The sequence below is a fragment of the Macrobrachium nipponense genome, chromosome 6, assembly GCF_015104395.2.
Source record: "Macrobrachium nipponense isolate FS-2020 chromosome 6, ASM1510439v2, whole genome shotgun sequence".
Lineage (NCBI taxonomy): Eukaryota > Metazoa > Arthropoda > Malacostraca > Decapoda > Palaemonidae > Macrobrachium > Macrobrachium nipponense.
In genome coordinates this window covers 80,630,995-80,650,908 of record NC_061108.1, presented here as the reverse complement: position 1 = coordinate 80,650,908, position 19,914 = coordinate 80,630,995, and the positions used below count along the sequence as shown (strand labels likewise).

General features: G+C 45.5%; 1 long non-coding RNA gene across 1 annotated transcript in view; it reads right to left on the bottom strand.

The window, feature by feature from the left end:
* LOC135216910 (uncharacterized) overlaps window positions 1-14,970 on the bottom strand; it is a 58,828-nt gene extending 43,858 nt beyond the window's left edge. The window contains exon 1 of the long non-coding RNA XR_010314962.1: window positions 14,803-14,970. This is a non-coding gene — a long non-coding RNA (uncharacterized LOC135216910). The remainder of the gene's footprint in view (window positions 1-14,802) is intronic.
* Between the last annotated feature and the right edge of the window lie 4,944 nt (window positions 14,971-19,914).

Below are 19,914 nucleotides of genomic sequence, written 5' to 3'. Positions count from 1 at the left end.
TGACGTTCTTCCTGTGGCTCTGCCACCATGTGGCCTTGCTCATGCCTTGGATGCCACATGTTGTACATAGTTGTGATGTTTCCTTATATTTATTTTAGGATTACTCACACAGAATTTATATTGTATGATATTGTCTTTAACTTTAAGGTTAATATTAAGTTACTATGTTTACTCTTAAGCCTTTATTATAATTATTTCTAGTTCATAAGTTTATTTTAGATTATAATAATTAACCTTAATTGTTTTTCATTTTTTCCTTACAATATCTATTTGTAATCATTTGTTCTAAGCTTGTGGCCAATTCTCTGGTACTATTTCACGTAGCGACACGGGCTGAGCCCAGAAAAGGGATTTTGACGAAGGAAAAATCTATTTCTGGGCAAGGGCCCGTGTCGCACAGTGAAATCCCACCCTTCTATTATAACCCCACCCTTGGGCCCAAGCTTGGTAGGCTAACTCCAAGGATGACCGGTAGAGGCCCTGGTGGTAGCGTCGGAGGCGCTAGTAGTAGTCGTAGCTGGGAGTGGGCCTTGCATCGGCCCCTCTCTGGTAGAGATATTTCGAAGAGGGATGAATCTAAATGGTAAGAGACCCGTGGTAGTGGTTTGTTAGCATAAATTTACCTTAGAAATGTGTGCTAAAGGGACATTTCACTGGGCGACACGGGCCCTTGCCCAGAAATAGATTTTTCTTTCGTTAAAATCCCTTAAATCATGCCATATTTCGTAATTTAGGAGAAAACACTTATTTGGAAAGGAGCGTAGAGGTCTCAGGTGTGCTGCCAGGATGGACTACAACTCTTGACTGATGCTCAAGTACTTTTTCAGGAAGGTGGCCGCATTCCGGGATCAGTGGCTGCTATGTTGCCGCTCAGTCATTTACTTTATCATTACATTACCGGAAGTTTGGATGGTTGGACTGTACAATACTAATTACAGATCTACCTAGGTTCCATCATTCCTCTAAATTTAGCCCACTGAAAAACTTAAAAAACCATGATTGAAGGTGGGATGTGTTATGCAAAGTTTTATAACAAATAGGCCTAAGTTATAATTATAAGACAAAACACTATTTCACCTTGATCTACTCCAAATAATTATCATAATAAAATTAATATGAAGTTTTTATGTTAAAACAAAGTTTAATGTATACTTACCTGGCAGGTATATATAATTTAATGCCCACCCTCCTCCCCTCAGGAGACAGGGTCAGAGAAAAATCTGGTTCAAGTGGGAAAGGTTCCTGGCGCTAGCGCCACGGTAACGGGGTGGTGGTATCCTGAACTACTAATAGGTTACTAGCGTTTGCCGCGAGATTTGAAATTTCTGCCAGGTGGAACAGAGAATATAGCTATATATATACCTGCCAGGTAAGTATACATTAAACTTTGTTTTAACATAAAAACTTCATTTTAATGTATGATACTTACCTGGCAGGTATATATATAGCTGATTGACACATTTGGAGGTGGGTCAAAGACAGCAACATTAATAGAGTATAAAATATTATTAAAATATTATTAAAACTCTAGGTTCCTTACCTGCTAAGGTAGCTGACTTCATAGGTCCTGCCTCTCAGTCTGCTTAAACCTTAGGAGCTCTCAACAAGGAAGTGTCCTGTATGTTGAAGAAGCTAAGACTGGAACTGACAACTGGGCGTGACCAATGTGTTGACAGAACCCTACAGCCCTCTTATGCCACGGCATTCAAGCTTAGTAATAGATCAGTACCTGAACTACACACACACACCATACCAATATAAACCAAACCAGACTGAAAAAAGTAAACACACTTTTCTCAGACTACCAATAAACACAACACCATCACCTGATAAAATACTAGCTTAAAAGAAGGTTATGGGGTGGTACTCCTTTGCCCAATACTGTACCCGAGGACACGTATGGACCTAGCGTCTGACAATTATCAAAGGTTGTCTGAATATCCCTCAGATAATGAGACGCAAATATTGAATTCGTTCTCTAAAAGGTCGATTCAATAATTTCCTTGAGGGCTAAATTCTTTTTAAACGCCAATGAAGTCGCAACTGCCCTGACTTCATGAGCCTTCACTTTCAAGATCCCGAAGGTCTGTTCTTGACATAACATGTGAGCTTCTCTAATTAACTCTCTCATAAAGATAGCTAGAGCGTTCTTTGTCATGGATCTACTGGGTCTTCGACTGAGCACCAAAGAGCATCAAGAATTCCCTCTGATCTCTCTTGTTCTTTCAATGTAGAATCTTAATGCTCTCACTGGGCAGAGGACTCTTTCTTGCTCATGTCCCACTAACTCAGATAAACCCAAGACATCAAAGGATCTTGGCCAAGGATTTGCAGGGTTCTCATTCTTGGCCAAAAAACCTTCCTGGAATGAACACACTGCATTACCATGTCTCCATCCCACTTTCTTTGAAAAGGCCTGAAGCTCACTAGCTCTTTTAGCCGTTGCCAGAGCGACTAAAAATAGTCTTCTTAGACACATCTCTCAGAGAGGCTTTCTCTAAGGGCTCGAATTTACTCGAGGTTAGATGCCTCAAGACAACATCGAGGTTCCAAGCAGGAGGCCTGCATTGTGGCTGTTTCTTAGTACCAAATGACCTAATCAGATCTCTAAGGTCCAAATTATTAGAGATATCAATATCTCTGTGTCTAAACACTGAGGTCAACATACTCTTATAGCCTTTGATTGTAGACACTGACAATCCTAAATCCTTCCTTAAGTATAGAAGGAAGTCTGCGATTTGGGTCACAGAGGTACTGGATGAAGACACTTTCCTCTTCCTACACCACTTCCGGAAATTTTCCCACTTCGACTGATATAACTGCGATTTGTGGAGTTCTTCTGGCCCTAGCACTGCACTGGCCACCTCTCTAGAATATCCCCTCGCTCTGACAAGACTTTCGATAGTCTGAACGCAGTCAGACCCAGAGCGAGGGTATTCTTGTGAAATCTGTCGAAGTGGGGTTTTCTGAGTAAATCTACTCTTAGAGGAAGAGTTCTTGGTGTATCTATTGTCCATTCCAGTACCTCTGTGAACCAACTTTGGGCCGGCCAAAACGGAGCTATTAAGGTCATCCTCGTTCCTTGGCTCTCCCTGAATTTCTTCATAACTTTCCCCAGTACTTTGAATGATGGAAAAGCGTAAACATCTAGGTTTGTCCAGTCCATCAGGAAGGCGTCGACCGCCACTGCTTCCTGATCTGGAACCGGAGAGCAATACGTTGGTAGTCTTTTTGTTCTGGCTGTCACAAAAAGATCTACTACCGGACGGCCCCACAACTTCCACAGGCTCTGACATACCTCCAGGTGCAACGTCCACTCTGTCGGTAGAAGTTGTCCTCTTCTGCTCAACATGTCCGCTCCCACATTCTTCTCCCCCTGGATGAACCTGGTGAGCAGAACGACATTTTCCTCTTCCGCCCAAAGTAGAACTTCCTTTGCCAGCATGTAGAGGGGATAAGAATGAGTCCCTCCTTGTTTGCGGATGTATGCCAGAGCCGTGGTGTTGTCCGAGTTGATTTGCACTGTCTTGTCTCGAATCAACTCTCTGAAGTGCTTCAAGGCCAAGAAAATCGCCATCAGTTCCTTCCTGTTTATGTGCAAACTTCTTTCTCGCTCCAAAGACCCGACACCTCCTGAGGGCCTAATGTCACCCCCCAACCACCTGCGTCCGATGCGTCGGAAAACAAGATGAGGTCTGGGGCTCTTCTGTTGAAGCGACATCCCTTCTGCTAACCTGCCTGGGGTTAGCCACCAACTTAATTCCTCCTTCACTTGACAGGAATTAGAAACTGGAAGGAATCCGGTTGCGATTTTCTTGGCCATGAATCTTTCAGGAAAAACTGTAGAGGTCTCATGTGCAGTCTTCCTAGAGAAATGAACCTCTCTAGCGAAGAGAGTGTGCCCAGTAGACTCATCCACTCTCTTGCTGAGCATCGGTTTTTCCTAGGAAGTCCTGCATCTTCCGAATGCATAGGGCTTGCCTTTCGGGGGACGGAAAACCCGAAAAGTCGCTGACGATATCTGAATCCCCAAATAACTATCTGTTGCTTGGGATTCAACTGCGACTTTCCCAGGTTTACCACAAGACCTAGGTCTTTTGCTAAGTCCAACGTTTGTTTCAGGTCCTCCAGACATTGACTTCTCGATTGGGATCTTATCAACCGTCGTCCAAATAAAATGACACTCTGATCCCTCTTAGATGTAACCATCTTGCTACATTGGACATCATCCTCGTGAACACTTGGGGGGCTGTGCATAGGCCGAAGCACAGGGCCTTGAATTGAAAGACCCTGTTCTGAATCACGAACCTTAGATACTTCCTGCTTCCTGGATGAATGGGAATATGAAAGTATGCGTCTTGTAGGTCCAGGGTAACCATCCAGTCCCCTGGACGTACCGCTGCCAGTACTGAATCGTTCGTCTCCATGGTGAATTTGGTCTTTTCCACAAAAACATTCAGTTGACTTACGTCCAGCACTGGTCTCCATCCTCCCGAGGACTTCGCAACCAGGAATAGCCGGTTGTAAAATCCCGGAGAGTGATCAGAACAGGTTCTATGGCTCCTTTCTCTAGCTTGGAAGAGACTTGCTCCCACAGAGCCTTTTTCTTCACTAAATCGTTGTAATTTGCCCCCAGGGCTCGAGATGTTGCGAGAGGAGGTTTCTTTAAGAAGGGAATTTTGTACCCTTCCCGAGCTACGTTGACGGCCCAGGGATCTGCCTTCAAGTTCTGCCAAACTTCCCAAAATTCTTGAAGTCTGGCTCCTACTGCTGTCTGGAGGACTGAGTTCTCATTGTTTAGAGGTAGTTTTTGGCTCCTCTTTTCGTTGGTACTCTCTTGCCTCTAAAGGCGGGTCGTGCAAACGTTCTGCCTCGAAAGGGCTGTTGAGAAGGCCTTGTTTGAGGGCTAAATTCTTTTGGAGTTTTCTTCACCAACTTGGATGGTAAAAACTTCCTTACCGATGAAGAGAGCAAATCTTGAGTGGCCTTCTGCGAAAGCGCCAGAGCTATATCCTTAATAACCTCTGACGGAAACAGCTGGTTAGAAAGGGGTGAGAACATCAATTCTGATTTCTGTGCGTTGGAAACGCCTTTAGAAGCGAATGAGCACAAAAGCGACCTCTTTTTCAAAACTCCTGCTGCAAACAATGAAGCCAGCTCATTTGCTCCATCTCTGAGAGCCTTGTCCATGCAGGACATAATGCTCTTAGCCACTTCCATATCCTGTTCCTTTTCATCTTCTAAGGAATTCGCCAACGCTCCCAATGACCAATCTAGAAAATTGAAGACTTCGAAAGTCCTAAAAATTCCCTTAAAAAGATGTTCAAACTCGGACGAAGTCCACCAGACCTTGGCCGAATGCAACGCCTGTCTGCGCGAACTGTCCACTATACTGGAGAAATCCCCCTGGGAGGAGGCAGGTACTGAAATTCCCCTTCGAAAATGATATTGTTAAACTACAATAAAGTTTTGTACATACTTACCTGGCAGATATATACTTAGCTATCGTCTCCGACGTTCCCGACAGAATTTCAAATCTCGCGGCACACGCGACAGGTAGGTCAGGTGGTCTACCTTACCCGCCGCTGGGTGGCGGATGTACGAACCACTCCCGTAAGCTTGTCAGATTTTTCTCTTCCACCTGTCTCCTGAGGGGAGGCTGGGTGGGCCATTAATCGTATATATCTGCCAGGTAAGTATGTACAAAACTTTATTGTAGTTTAACAATATCATTTTTGTACATGAACTTCCCTGACAGATATATACTTAGCTGATTGGCACCCTTGGTGGAGGGTAAGAGACAGCTCAATAATACAGGTAAGACGGGAAACAACTAATGTTGTAGGATATAAAAACCTTGGTTCTCACCTTTTCAGGATGAAGACTTCATAGATACTATCTCTGAGTCTGCATTGCCTGGAGAGCTACAGCTAGGACGTGACCTGATGCTGAAAGACTCTCGGATCTACCACTGGGATATGTGATCCCCTATTGTGGTAGAATCCAAGTCGGATGCTGTTAGAGGGACCTTGTCCGCTTACCTAACAGATCCTTACCACTACCTCTGCAAGGAGCCAAAACCCACCAGACCACCTAACCAAAATACAAAGGGTTAATATTACGACAAAAAGAGGTGCCTCCTGCAACCTCTTTCAGACAACCAAAAAACAACAATATAAAATATAGGGTAACATATAAAAAATTTACACAGGATAAGTTTCAGCTCCCTGCCCAGCACCGAATCCGCCGATACGAAAGGACCCAAGGCGAAGCATTTATCATATGTGATTTTTACATCACGTAGGTAGTGGTTTGCGAAAACCGATTGGCATCTCCAAAAAGTCGCCTCCATCAAGTTCCGCACAGACATATTTTTTTCTGAATGCAAGCGAAGTTGCGATGGCTCTACCTCGTGAGCTTTCACTTTCAGTAGTCTAAAATGTCTTCCTTACAGGCAACATGTGCCTCTTGTAATAAGGCTTCTCAGAAAAAAGGAAAGAGCATTCTTCGACATGGGCCGAGTGGGGTCCTTTACGGAGCACCAAAGCACATCTTGATTAGCCTTAAGTTGTTCCTTCCTCTTAAGGAAATACTTCATAATTCTCAAAGGGCAAAGAGTTTCTTTCAGGCTCTTCCCCTACTAGAAAAGATAAACTACGAACTTCAAAGCTCCTGGGCCAAGGGCGTGATGGGTTTTCATTCTTTGCAAGGAAACTTGGAAGAAACGAACACACTATAGAATCTTCCTTAAACCCTACATTGCCCTCAATAGCTTGGAGCTCACTCACTCTCTTAGCTGTAGCTAGGGCCAAAAGGAAGATAGCCTTCTTCGTCAGATCCTTGAAAGAGGCTAAGCCAGGAGGTTCGAATCTAGACGATCCAAGGAATTGTAGAACTACGTCTAGATTCCAGTTCGGCACTACATGAGGACGCTTAATGGTTTCAAATGATCTAATAAGATCATGCAGGTCCTTATCATCGATATTTAAGCCTCTATGCCAAAATACCGCCGCCAACATACTGCGGTATCCCTTAATAGTTGACACAACCAGATGACATTCTTCCTTGAGGAAATAAGGAAATCCGCAATTTGGGTCACAGAGGTACTGGAAGAGGAAATGTTCTTCCTCTTGCACCAACGTCTGGAAGACATCCCACTTTGACTGGTATACCACGCAAGGTGGAAGGTCTCCTCGCTCTTGCGATTGCTTTAGCAGCTGTTGCTGAAAAGCCTTTCGCTCTGACCAACTTTGGACAGTCTGAACCAGTCAGACTGAGAGCGAGGAGATTTTTGTGGTACCTGTCGAAGTGGGGTTGTCTGAGTAGATCGCTCCTTAGCGGGATGGCGATCTTGGTGAAGGTCCACCAACCATTCCAGTACCTCTGTGAACCATTCTTGGGCCGGCCAAAAGGGAGCGATTAAGGTCATTCTCGTTGAATCGGACTCTACGAACTTCTTGATGGTTAGCCCCAGGATCTTTTGAAGGGGGGAAACGCGTAGACGTCGAGTCCGTTCCAGTCTAGAAGAAGAGATCATTGCTACTGCCTCTGGATCCGATATCGGAGAGCAGTAAGGATCCAGCCTCTTGTTCTTTGACGTGGCAAAGAGGTCTATGTGTGGCCTGCCCCATAACTTCCACAGGCTCTGGCATACATCCAGATGAAGGGTCCACTCTGTGGGAAGGACCTGAATCTTTCCTGCTGAGGAGATCTGCTCTTACCATTCCTTTCCTTTCCCTCAACCACCTGCAAACGAACCTGGTGAGAAGCTTGATTCTCTGTCTGCCCACAGACAAATTTCTTCCTTTGCCCACCCAGAAGAAGGTCTCTTGCTGTCTCGTACAGGGAGAAGGAATGCGTCCCCCCCTGTTTCCTGATATATGCCAGAGCTGTAGTGTTGTCCGCGTTGACCTGCACTACCGATCTTCTGACTTTGGGCTCGAAAGCCTTCAGAGCCAACCACACAGCCATCAACTCCTTTCTGTTGATATGCCAGGCTACCTGGTCCCCCACCCAGGTACCTGACACTTCGCTGGTTCCCAGAGTTGCACCCCACCCCATGTCCGACGCGTCGGAGAACAACACCAGGTTGGGGGTCTGTGATTGAAGAGACAGTCCCTTCGCAAAGAGGTTGGGATCTGTCCACCATAAGAGATGTTTTTTCTTGATGTCCTGGGATAACGACAGGGAGAACGTCAAATCCTGAGAACGACGACTCCAATTCCGATGAAGAAAGAATTGGAGCGGTCTCAGGTGCAACCTTCCTAGGGAAACGAATTGCTCCAGAGAGGAGAGCGTCCCCAGCAGACTCATCCACTCCCTCACTGTGCATACTTCTTTCCCTAAGAAGGTTGTTACTCTCTCGAATCCTCGGGCTATCCTTTCCTGCGAGGGAAAAGCCCAAAAACTCAGAGAGTTCATCTGTATCCCGAGATACACACACTCTTGCTCGGGAATTAGTGATGACTTCTTGAAATTGACTAGAAGTCCCAAAGCCTTCGTCAATTCTAAAGTTACTTGTAAGTCCTTCAAACAACGATCTTCTGAATTGGCCCTAATTAGCCAATCGTCGAGGTACATGGATATCCTCACCCCTTTCAAATGAAGCCATTGAGCCACATTCCTCAAAATCCCCGTGAACACTTGAGGGGGCCGTCGAGAGGCCGAAACACAGAGCCCTGAACTGAAAAATTTTAAAAACCCCCCCATCATGAATCTGAGAAACTTCCTCGAGGAAGGATGGATCGGTACGTGGAAGTAAGCGTCCTGTAAATCCAAGGAAACCATCCAGTCCCCTGGACGAAGTGCTGCCAGCACTGATGAAGGCGTTTCCATCGTGAATTCTTCTTTTCTACGAAGAAGTTCAGGGCGCTTACATCCAACACTGGTCTCCATCCCCCTGAGGACTTCGGAACTAGGAAAAGGCGGTTGTAGAAGCCCGATGAATGATGGTCTGTCACTAGTTCGATAGCCCCTTCTCCAGCATCTGATCTACTGCTAGATGGAGAGCTTGATTCATGATGGGGTCTCTGTACCTGGCCGTCAGTTCCCTTGGGATGGTCGTCAAGGGAGGTCTTTCGACGAAAGGGATGAGGTAACCTCTCCTCAAAATAGAAAGGGTCCAAGGATCCGCCCCTTTTTGGGTCCAGACTTCTGCAAACTCTAAGAGTCTGGCGCCCACCGTTGTTTGAAGGACTTGCAAGTTATTTGGGGGCTTTAACAGACTTGGCGAAAGTCTTACCCCTTCTTGAAGGTCTACGACCTCTAAACGTAGAGGTTCTTGATGAAGATGCCCCTCGAAAGGGTTCTCGAAACACTTGCCTTTTCCTTCTTAGCCTTGGTAGGGAAGGAAGGGCGAGGTTTTCTTGCCGACTGTGCCAAAACGGTCCTGGGTGGCTTTGGCCGAAAGTGACCTCGAAATGTCCTGCACTCGATGTTTCGGGAACAACTGAGTAGGACAGAGGAGCAAACAGCAAAGAAGACCTCTGAGCATGGGAGACCGACTTCGTTAAGAAGGAACAATAAACCGACCTCTTCTTCACGATCCCGGCCCCATAAAGGGAGGCGATTTCACTCGCTCCGTCTCTTACCGACTTGTCCATACAAGACAAGACACACATAAGATCTTCTGGCGAAATTGACTCTGGCACTTCAATTTTCTTGGGCTAGGACTCCCAACGACCAATCAAGGAAGTTAAATACTTCTAGCACTCTAAACATACCTTTGAGCAAATGATCCAATTCATTCATTGCCCAAGTCGTCTTAGCAGAGTTAAGGGCAGTTTCTCCTTGTCGAATCTACCAGCGCCGAAAAATCCGAATCAGCCGAAGACGGTAGACCCAATCCTAAGGGCTCTCCTGTTTCGTACCAGAAACCAGCGCGTCCTGATAACTTCGAAGGAGGAAAAGCGAACATCGTTTTCCCCGCTTCTTCTTTGGAAGCCATCCAGGAACCAAAACTCCTCAGTGCCTTCTTCATAGAAAGAGTTGGCTTCATCCTCACACAAGAAGAACTCTTCGCTGTCTTCGCCGTTGAAAAAAGTGAGTGAGGAGAAGGAGGAGCCGTAGGAGTAAGGGAATCCCCAAAAACTTGTAAAAGTAGCTCTGTAAGCTTCTTGTAAGAAGAGACAGCAGCAGAAGTGTTCGGTTCCTCATCCGAACCTTCTAGGACGTCTTGTCGAGGCGAGCGCGGAAGATCCTTAGGTGACGAAGGGATCCTAGCAGGAGTTGAGCGAGAGGTTGGAGAACGCCCTCTCTTAGAAGAGTTTCACATCCACTGGAGAACAATGAGAAGATCTGGGATGTCTACGATGAGACTCCCTCTTCGAGGTATACGGAATCTCAGCCGAAGGGAGAGGTAGGGGCTCCTACTCCGAGAATCCTCGGAAATATCCACAGGGCGCTTACGAGGAGGCGAGCGCCTACTATACTCTATGCGCCTATCCTGAGGCGAGCGGCTGCCAGGAGAAGAGCGCCTATCGAGAGCAGAGCGCTTGCGCGGCTCTCCATACCTGTCCAGTTGCGTACGATCAACGGAAGTTCGACTGGAAGGCGAAATGCGCCTACTAGGAGAAGGCTGCTTGCGAGACTCTTGACGTCTAACAAGAGGGTAACATTCAGGAGAAGGGCGCTTCAAAACTAACGAGCGCCTACTTGGAGAAGGGCGCTTCCGGGATTCCTGGTGCCTACCAAGAGACAAACGGTCAGGAGAAGTGCGCCTAGAAGCGGGAGAGCGCCTACACGGAGAAGGGCGCTTGAAAGACTCTTGTTGTCTGCCCCTAGGAGAATAATCAGAGTATGACGCCTTAAAAGAGACGAGCGCCTACTAGGAGATCTATGTGCAGTAGGCTCTTGGCGCCTACCTTGCGGGGGAGCGGCTAACAGTAGGCCGTCTATCATGCACGACTCCTACCAGACTCTAGATGCCTGTCAGGAGAGAAGTCACGATCCGACACTCGAGGAGAGTGACATCTGGAAGAAGAACGCCTACTTGTGAAAGGGCGCCTTCTAGAATCTTGAGGCTGCTGAGGAGAAGTCTCACGCGAGGGAGTTGAAGAAATCGCGTGATGAGCAGGTGCAGTGCGCTTACCGGAAGCGGGAATCCAATCTGGAGAAAAAACTTCTTTCTCCATAGAGCGTCCTACCGATGTTTGGCGCCTTGAAATCGAAAGAGAGCCAGGCGAGCGAGGGCGCTCACGCGAGCCCCCACCTTCATACGAAACCTCCCCATATGAAGGAGAACGATCCTCTGAAGAGCGGCGCCTAGATCTCTTGATCGGAAGAGAAACGTCTTCTTCCTACGTGATCTAACTGCTAGAGAATCTGCTAGCGCCGTGATCTGAGCTTGAAGTCCCGCGAGTACTCTCGTAGGAGAATCTTCTTGTTCTTCCTCGGAAGCAGCGCCGAGCGCGGAGCGCGAGAAGAAGAACGATCACAGGATTTCTTGGGTTTCTTCGCCTCCACCGACGATTCTTCCGGGAAAACCTCCGGACTAGAAGCCAAAGGACTGCAGGGAGCCTTCCAAGCCCTCTTCAACGGGCGCGACGCATCCGGGGAGTTCCAACCTCTCTTCGGAGAGGGAGACGACGAAGAGGAGAAGCATTGGCGTAGGAGCTCCTTCTTGTAGCGATCCGAGGCAGCCTGGGGAGCGTACTTCAGGATCTGCCGAGGGGACGCCTGACCGGTGGGGGCTCTCCCTAGCCATCCTGCGGCTTTTCGACTTTCCTACTCCACTGGAACTGGGAGTCTGGAAGAGGTCTAGGCCTAGAGGCACTAAGGAGCCGGTCAGACGCACCCTCCACAACACTGGGGACACTGCACTTATCACTAACACTCTCCTTACCTTCCAACTGACGAATCTTCTGATCCATAGAACGATTCGTGGCTTTCAGAGCTGCCGCCTCCGAAGGCGAATCTTCGGCTTCGGTGCGGGGAGCCGGGGCTGCAACTTGGAAAGAAGGTTCTAATTCTACGTTAGTACTATTAGGATCCACATCCAACTCACTCATTCTAGATCTGCTAGAACTTCTAGAGGAAGCCTTACGCACTCTATCACGTTCCAACTTCCTAACATAAGAAGAGAGAGCCTTATATTCTTCTTCATTCATTCCTTACATTCACTACAAGGTTTAGCAAAAGAACATTCATTCCCCCTGCATTTCATGCAAACCGTGTGGGGGTCTACCGAAGCTTTCGGCAACCTCACCTTACATCCTTCATTCACGCAAACCCTAAACAAAACCGAAGTTTTAACTACCGAATCTAGATCAGACATCGTTAAGGAAAATCAAACTCAAAATCAAAACCGGTCCACAATCAGCGTATGCCAAGCCAAACAAAGCGAATACGTCACCAAAAGAAGTCCAAATTAACTCCAGGCAAGCGAGAATCGAAAAACTATCAAGAGGAACCGACAACAGTTGTTATCGTTCCCGCGACAGAGAAAAATCTGACAAGCTTACGGGAGTGGTTCGTACATCCGCCACCCAGCGGCGGGTAAGGTAGACCACCTGACCTACCTGTCGCGTGTGCCGCGAGATTTGAAATTCTGTCGGGAACGTCGGAGACGATAGCTAAGTATATATCTGTCAGGGAAGTTCATGTACAAAAATAGACAGCAGACGTGAAGTAAGGATCTTATAATCCGAAGATGGTTCGACATTCTTCTCTTCAACAAAATCCACTTCTTCTTCTGCTGAAGAAATGTCTTGCAGATCACTATCGTTGTGACGCTTTGCTGATGGATTAACGTCCTGCCGCCTGCGTCCTGTCACCAACGAAGTCTCTGCGTCCTGCCGTCTGTGTTCTACAACCGTAGAAGAATCGATGTGCTGCCGCTTGCGTCCTGCGTCCATCGTAAACACGTCTGCTTCCTGCCGCCTGCATCCTGCGTCCACCAGCGGTTCCGCGTCCTGACGTTTGCGTCCCGTTTCTTCCGAAACAATCTTCTTCTTCCTGCGTCCTGCGTCCTGGAACACTACGCGATCGCCCGTCTTCGTAGCGCCCGTGCGTCCTAAATCCTCGACACGCAAACACTTGTCGTCCGTCTTCTTGGAAGACTTAACGGGAAGGAACTCGTCCTTACGCCTTGCAGGTCCTTGCAAAGGAGCGTCCCATGAATCGACGAGAACTGCGAGCTTCGACTTGCATTTCTCTTAAGAAATCCTTCGTACTATCTTCCTGACAAACAGCCGTAGTAGGAGGAGGAAGACGAGAAGGACTAGGACGCAAAGGAGAACGATCTTGGACTCTACCCGAAGGAGAGAGAAGAGGAGAGGAAAAGCAAGAGGACTGGGGGGAGTCTCTTGACGAAATCCAGGAACGTACGGGCCGTACCGAGACTTCTTTCGATCGCACAATTTTCTTCCTCTTGGTCGGAACCACGTCCTCGTCCGAGGAAGGAAGGGGACAAAACCTCCGGGCTGCTCCAAGCTTCACGATCTTGAGCACGTCGATCATGAGTAGTCGATGTCCTTAACGTCCTTTTGAGGGGGCGAGACACTACCGAGTACCGATGTTCGCGCTCTGATGTCGAACCATCAGAGGACGCACACTTCCCAGTTACGCCTTTTTCTGCGGCGAACTGCAACAGCCTGGGATCTTACAACAGGACTGTCCGAAGGGACGCCTGACCGTGGGAAAACCTCTCTCGCCTCCCTTCGACTGTCGACATGCCTTCTCCCTTGGGTCTGGGAGCTTGACAGAGGTCTAGGTCTAGGAGCACGAGAGACGATCAGACGCCCCCTCCACTACACTTTCACTGACATCAAAAGCACTCACTTTATCCGTAAGGCGCTGTATTTGGTCTCCCATGGACGCAAGGGCAGTGAAAACCTTTACAATCTGTGTATCGTTCGTGCCCTCCGATACAGCAGCGGGCGCAGGAGATACCTGGGGAGAAGGAACTACCAACTCTACGTTAGAAGGAGCTGGAGAGGAAACACATTCACTCCTTTTACTAAAGTATTCGACCTCCTCACTACGAGAAACAGATCTCCTTACACATCTTTCTCAAGCCTTTCAACATATTTCATAAATATCTTCCACTCCTTCTCTGACAAATCTCACACTCAACACACTACTCTCCCAAGTACACACATTCTCTCTACACTTCTTGCAAATGGTATGAGGGTCGACCGAAGCCTTCGGCAACCTTACCTTACACCCCTCTTTCACACAAACTCTAAACATACTACCAGTGTCAGACATCTTCCAAGAACAATCCAAAGCGAATGCCAAGCTAACGTTTCCAAGTACGATACCAAAAATTCCATGAAAAGTCAGCAACGAGTAGAAAATCATAGCAGGGAACCACCAACAATGTTGCCGGTTCGGCTGGCAGAAAAAATCTGGTTCAAGTGGGAACGGTTCCTGGCGCTAGTGCCACGGTAACGGGGTGGTGGTATCCTGAACTACTAATAGGTTACTAGCATTTGCCACGAGATTTGAAATTTCTGCCAGGTGGAACAGAGAATATAGCTATATATATACCTGCCAGGTAAGTGTCATACATTAAAATTAAAAGTAAGTACCCAGTACTCTAGGCTAGGAAAGATTAAACTACACCTTTATTTCAATCTTTTCCCCTGCTACCAGGGTTGGCGGTTTAAACCATGGTTTAAACCAGTCGATAAAAAAAACCATGGTTTTTTTTGGGTTTTCATGGTTATTTTTTTTTTTTTGGTCTTCATGTTTCCTTTATAACTTTTATTTTAGGTAATATATATTTTTGGCAACTTTTGGTGTTTTTATTAGTTACTTGGGCCCTGAAGCATAACATCTTTCCATAACACATTTACTTACCAATATCATTGCCAGTTTCCAAGGCAACACAATTACTGTAATGAGCCTTCATTCTTGCTATTTGCCCTTCCATTGCTTTGTGGCATTTTTTGCAAATAGCTCTACAACCCTTTCTGCCTTCCACCACTATTTTTTTCATTAAATTTCCAAATGATGTCTGCATTTCTACATGTCATGTTGATCAGTTATTTTCAGCACTATGACCACTTGCAGTCTATCACATTATTGAAAAACAACCAGAGAGCGATTGTAGCCTACCATGACTAGAGTAACATGGCACTATGCCAGGCATGCCAGTAGCATTAGCTTGGCAGTGTTCTTACAGTTGCCAACTAGCCATATTTATGATTAAATGACCATGATCATGTAATCATATTAATCTGCTATTTAAATCTGGTATTTATTTTTTTAGATGTAATAAACAAAAACCATTTTGAATATAGAAAGTCAGAAAAGTTCATTAATAAAAATATAAACCTTAAAATGGTAAATTGGTAACTTGATACTTGACTCAATCACATCCAAACTTGTAAACAAACCAAATGCAGGTATTAGACATGACATATCCACAAAACAAACCAAATGCAGGTATTAGACATGACATATCCACAAAACTATGGCATCTCTCTCTCTCTCTCTCTCTCTCTCTCTCTCTCTCTCTCTCTCTCTCTCTCGTCTCTCAAATCTCTCTCTCTCCTCTCTCCAAATGCAGATGTTTGAAGTATTGCATTAAACCAAAAATTTGGACTTTCAACCATATTGTTCTAAGAGATATATATATGGAGATTGGTAATTTTGGCCATACAGATAATGGAACTATTAAATTTTGTTAATCCTTCTTAAAGTGTATGGATGCATCATACTTGTCTGTCAAATACATATAGGGCCACAGAATTGTGTGATTATCATTAAAATTGCTTTAGTTTTATACTGGGTAGCACAAAAATGAAGTAAACCCATAAAAAACCATACCTAGTAGCACAAAAAAATGAAAAAAACCGTAAAAAACCATATTTCATGGTTTAAACCAAAAAAAACCATGGTTTAAATGAAAAAAAACCAAGGTTTTTGGTTTTTTTTTTAAACATTGGTTTTTGCCAACCCTGCTAAAAACCCCAGTTTCCCAATGTGGTCCCCCATAATTGTAGGATAGGTATAGCATAAATAGGCTAAGTATCTCTAGAATAAAACTTCTAAAATGTTACCAAATTCGGCTCAGTAAAGGTAGGTCTGGATAAGTCACACTCCCTCTGAAATGCCTTCTACTTTAGCTAGTATAGGCTAGGAAAGACCATGTGACAAAAACTGGCCCCCACCAAAATCTACAATGCAATAACCTAGGTAGGGCTATACCAAAGAATTTATACTAGCCTACTAGGGTAAAATACCAAATGGCAGGAGTCTACCGTAGCACGACCACATTCCCAAAACAGTAGTCATACCCCTACATACGAAAGTCCCTACGTATGAAAAATCCAGGTTACGAAGGCAAAGACGAAGAATTCTTTGCTTCTGTGTACGAAAATAATTCAGGTCGCAAAAGGGTGTACTGTAAAGTCTGAGATTTGCCCAAGCCTCTGAGAACAATTTTAAAACTTGCGTGCCACCAACTCAGTAGACTCGCCACCACCCTCCTGCTCTCCCACTGGTTCCTGATGCTAGTTACCGCCGTAAGATCCTGCTCTCCTATTGGTCAGCATCTATCCCATCGTGCATCTACGTAAGGGAGTTCCTCAACCATTTCGTTTTGGCAGCGTTATCGTAAAAACGTGGAATTCATTCGTTCACGTAGATTTTGTTCGTTAACATAAATTTGTGGTAGTGATTTCACTTTCGTTGTACTGTAAGTTACTTTATCGTGTTGTGTGTAAACTTAATTACTTAAGTTATTAGCCATGGGTCCCAAGAAAGTTGCTGAAGTTCACGGAAAGAAGAGGATGCTTTCTATGGAGACGAGGATGGAGATAATCAAGGGCACGTGGTTGAGTGTGATCGCTAAGGAATACGGCTGAAATCTGTCGACGATATGCACATCCTTAAGCAGAAAGAAGCCATCAAAGCAGCTACACCTTCCAAGGGCATGATTATTTTTCCCAACAAGAGGAGCCACGTGCATGATGAGATGGAGGGGCTGCTTCTTGTATGGATTAAGGACAAGGAAATTGCTGGCGATACGATAAACGAGACGGCAATCTGCCCGAAGGCCAGCACCATTTTCGGTGATCTGAGTGTTCAGGCCGAAGACGTTGCAGAAGGGACATCAAAGGCAACCCCTGACTTCAAGGCTTCTCGGGGTTGGTTTGATAAATTTCGTAAACGGACTGGCATCCATTTGGTGGTACGGCATAAGGAGGCTGCCAGCTCGGACATGAAAGCGTCCCAAGCCTTTGTTAAGAAGTTAAAGGAAATGACAATCAAGGAAGGCTACAGTTCTCAGCAAGTCTTCAACTGTGATGGGACTGGCCTTTTTTGGAAAATAATGCCTTGTCGGACGTACATCACGCAGGAAGAGAAGAAGCTACCTGGGCATAAGCCTATGAAAGACAGGCTTACGCTTGCATTTCGTTCTAACGCCAGTGGGGATTGTAAGGTGAAGCCCCTACTTGTGTATCATTCCAAGACTCCTCGAACATTCAAGGCCCACTAAGTGCTAAAGAAGCTTCAGGTGATGTGGAGGGCTAATGTGAAAGCCTGGGTAACGAGACTTTTGTTAACCGTGTGGCTAAATCTGTTTCGGCCCGACAGTGAAGAAATTCTTGGAAGAGAAGCGCCTCCCTCTGAAATGTCTGCTGGTGTTGGACAATGCCCCTGCTCACCCTCCTGGCCTTGAGGAAGATATCCTAGCGGAGTATTCTTTCATCAAGGTTCTTTATCTTCCGCCTAACACCACCCCTCTCCTCCAGCCCATGGACCAGCAAGTGATATCAAACTTCAAGAAGCTGTATACAAAACATCTTTTCAAGAGATGTTTCGACATCACCGATACCACAAACCTCACCTTGTGTGAATTTTGGAAGGAGCATTTCGATATCGTGATATGCATCTGACTCATCGATCAAGCTTGGCAGGAGGTTTCAAGGCGAACCTTGAATTTTTGTGGAGGAAACTCTGGCCTGAAGCCGTATCCGCCCGAGACTTCGAGGGATCCAACATGGGCGAAGCTGATGCAGATTCAGAAACAGTTGACGATCCTGAAACTGTTTCGCAACCAGATCTTGATGAGATTGTTGCACTCGGCAAGTCCATGGGGCTGGTTGTTGACGAGGGTGACATAATTGACCTTTTCCAGGAACACCAAGAGGAGCTTAGGACGGATGACCCGAAGGAGTTGGAGGACATGCAACATAACGTCGTTCAAGAAGAGTTCTCTAGCAGCGGCGAGGAGGAGGAGGAGGATCTAGCTGCTTTTCATAAAGTACAATCATTTGTAGAAATGAGACACCCCAAAAAGGCTTTCACAGGTCGTATGCTTGTACAATTCGATGATGTTCGCCTGAGTCGTTTCAGGAACATTTTGAAAAGCAAGCAGAAGCAATTGTCCTTGGATAGTTATTTTTTAAAGAGGCCTTTAGTATCAAGCAAACAGGAAGGTCCAAGTGATACGAAAAAACAGAAAATTGAAGTGGTGGAAAAAAAAATCAGAAAAAAAAAAAATAAAACGTATATAAAGTAAAAAAGTAAAAAAAAAAAAATTGAAAAAATCAGAAAAAAAAAATTACAGTGGTACCTCAAGATACGAAAGGCTCAACTTATGAAAAACTCGAGATACGAAAGCCAATACGAAAAATTTAACGGCTCTACATACGAAAAGTTTTCAAGATACGAAAGGTTTCTGAAAGTCCGAGATTCGTCCGGATAACAATTTTGAAAATCGCGCCGCATGCCGCCATCTTAGTACTAGTAGACTCGCCACCATCCTCCTGCTCTCCCATTGGTTCCTGATGCTAGTCGCGGCCATGAAATCCTTCTCTCCTATTGGCCAGCGTCCCTCCCATCATGCATCTACTATGTACACGTGGTGGCATGGCTTGGCCACTCGGTACCAGCATTGTTATAGTACGCACGCGGTATTCGTTTTCAGGATCGTCAATGTGTACGTATTTAAAAAAAAAAGTGACCAAGATCTCTCACATGGGATAAGTGATCAGGTCTCTCTCATGGATAACTGGAAACTTTGCAAGTTGGTAGAATCTCCACTCCTGCTGAACAGAGGGTGTAGACAATCATTTACAACATGCATACCAGTAGTACGTATAATCAAGGCACTTCAGTTTATGTTGAAGGTCAGCAGCCGAACATTGAGTACCCAAATCAGTTGCAGAGAGAGCATCTGGTTGAACAGGGTTTTGATGGACACCAGGGCCAACAGTCATGAGGTGCAAAAAAAGAACCAAGTGATAAAAAACAGAAAGTTGAAATTCTGTATAAAAAAAAAAAAAAACTTACGTAGTTAAAAAAAAGTAAAAAAAAAAAAAAAGAAAAAAAAAAGTTAAAAATCAAATAGAAAAAAAAAAAAAAAAAAAGTAGAAATTAAGGGATTTTGACGGAGGAAAAATCTATTTTTGGGTGAGGAGCCGTGTCGCCCGGTGAAATGTCTCGTTAGCCATTTCTAATATATAAAACTAATGCTAAATATACTAGAGAATAAACCAAAGGGACTGACTGAGGTTACTACCCTCAGGCGAGCACTTTTGTAAAATAAAAATGTCGTGTATAAACCAGGGGCGAGTAATACAGCCACGTTTCCTTCAACCCCACAGAACGATCCTCGTCAACAATCCCCAACATACGAGGTGCCGTTATACAGGCCGCCTCCCCGCAACCAACACCCTCCTCCCGAGCGCCATCTACAACATCTAGAGTTAGCAACCCTCAGCTTGTACCACCACCGGGTGGGTGGGAGATCAATACATTACTAAGGGGTGGGTTCACCGGGCGACACGGCTCCTCACCCAAAAATAGATTTTTCCTCCGTCAAAATCCCTTTTTTGGGCTCAAGCCGTGTCACCGGTGAAATCGTACCAGAGAAATGGGGCAAGCTGAAAAATAAAGAAAATACTGTAACAAGGAAGGAGAACTAAACCATTTAAATATAAAAAAGAATTTTAATAT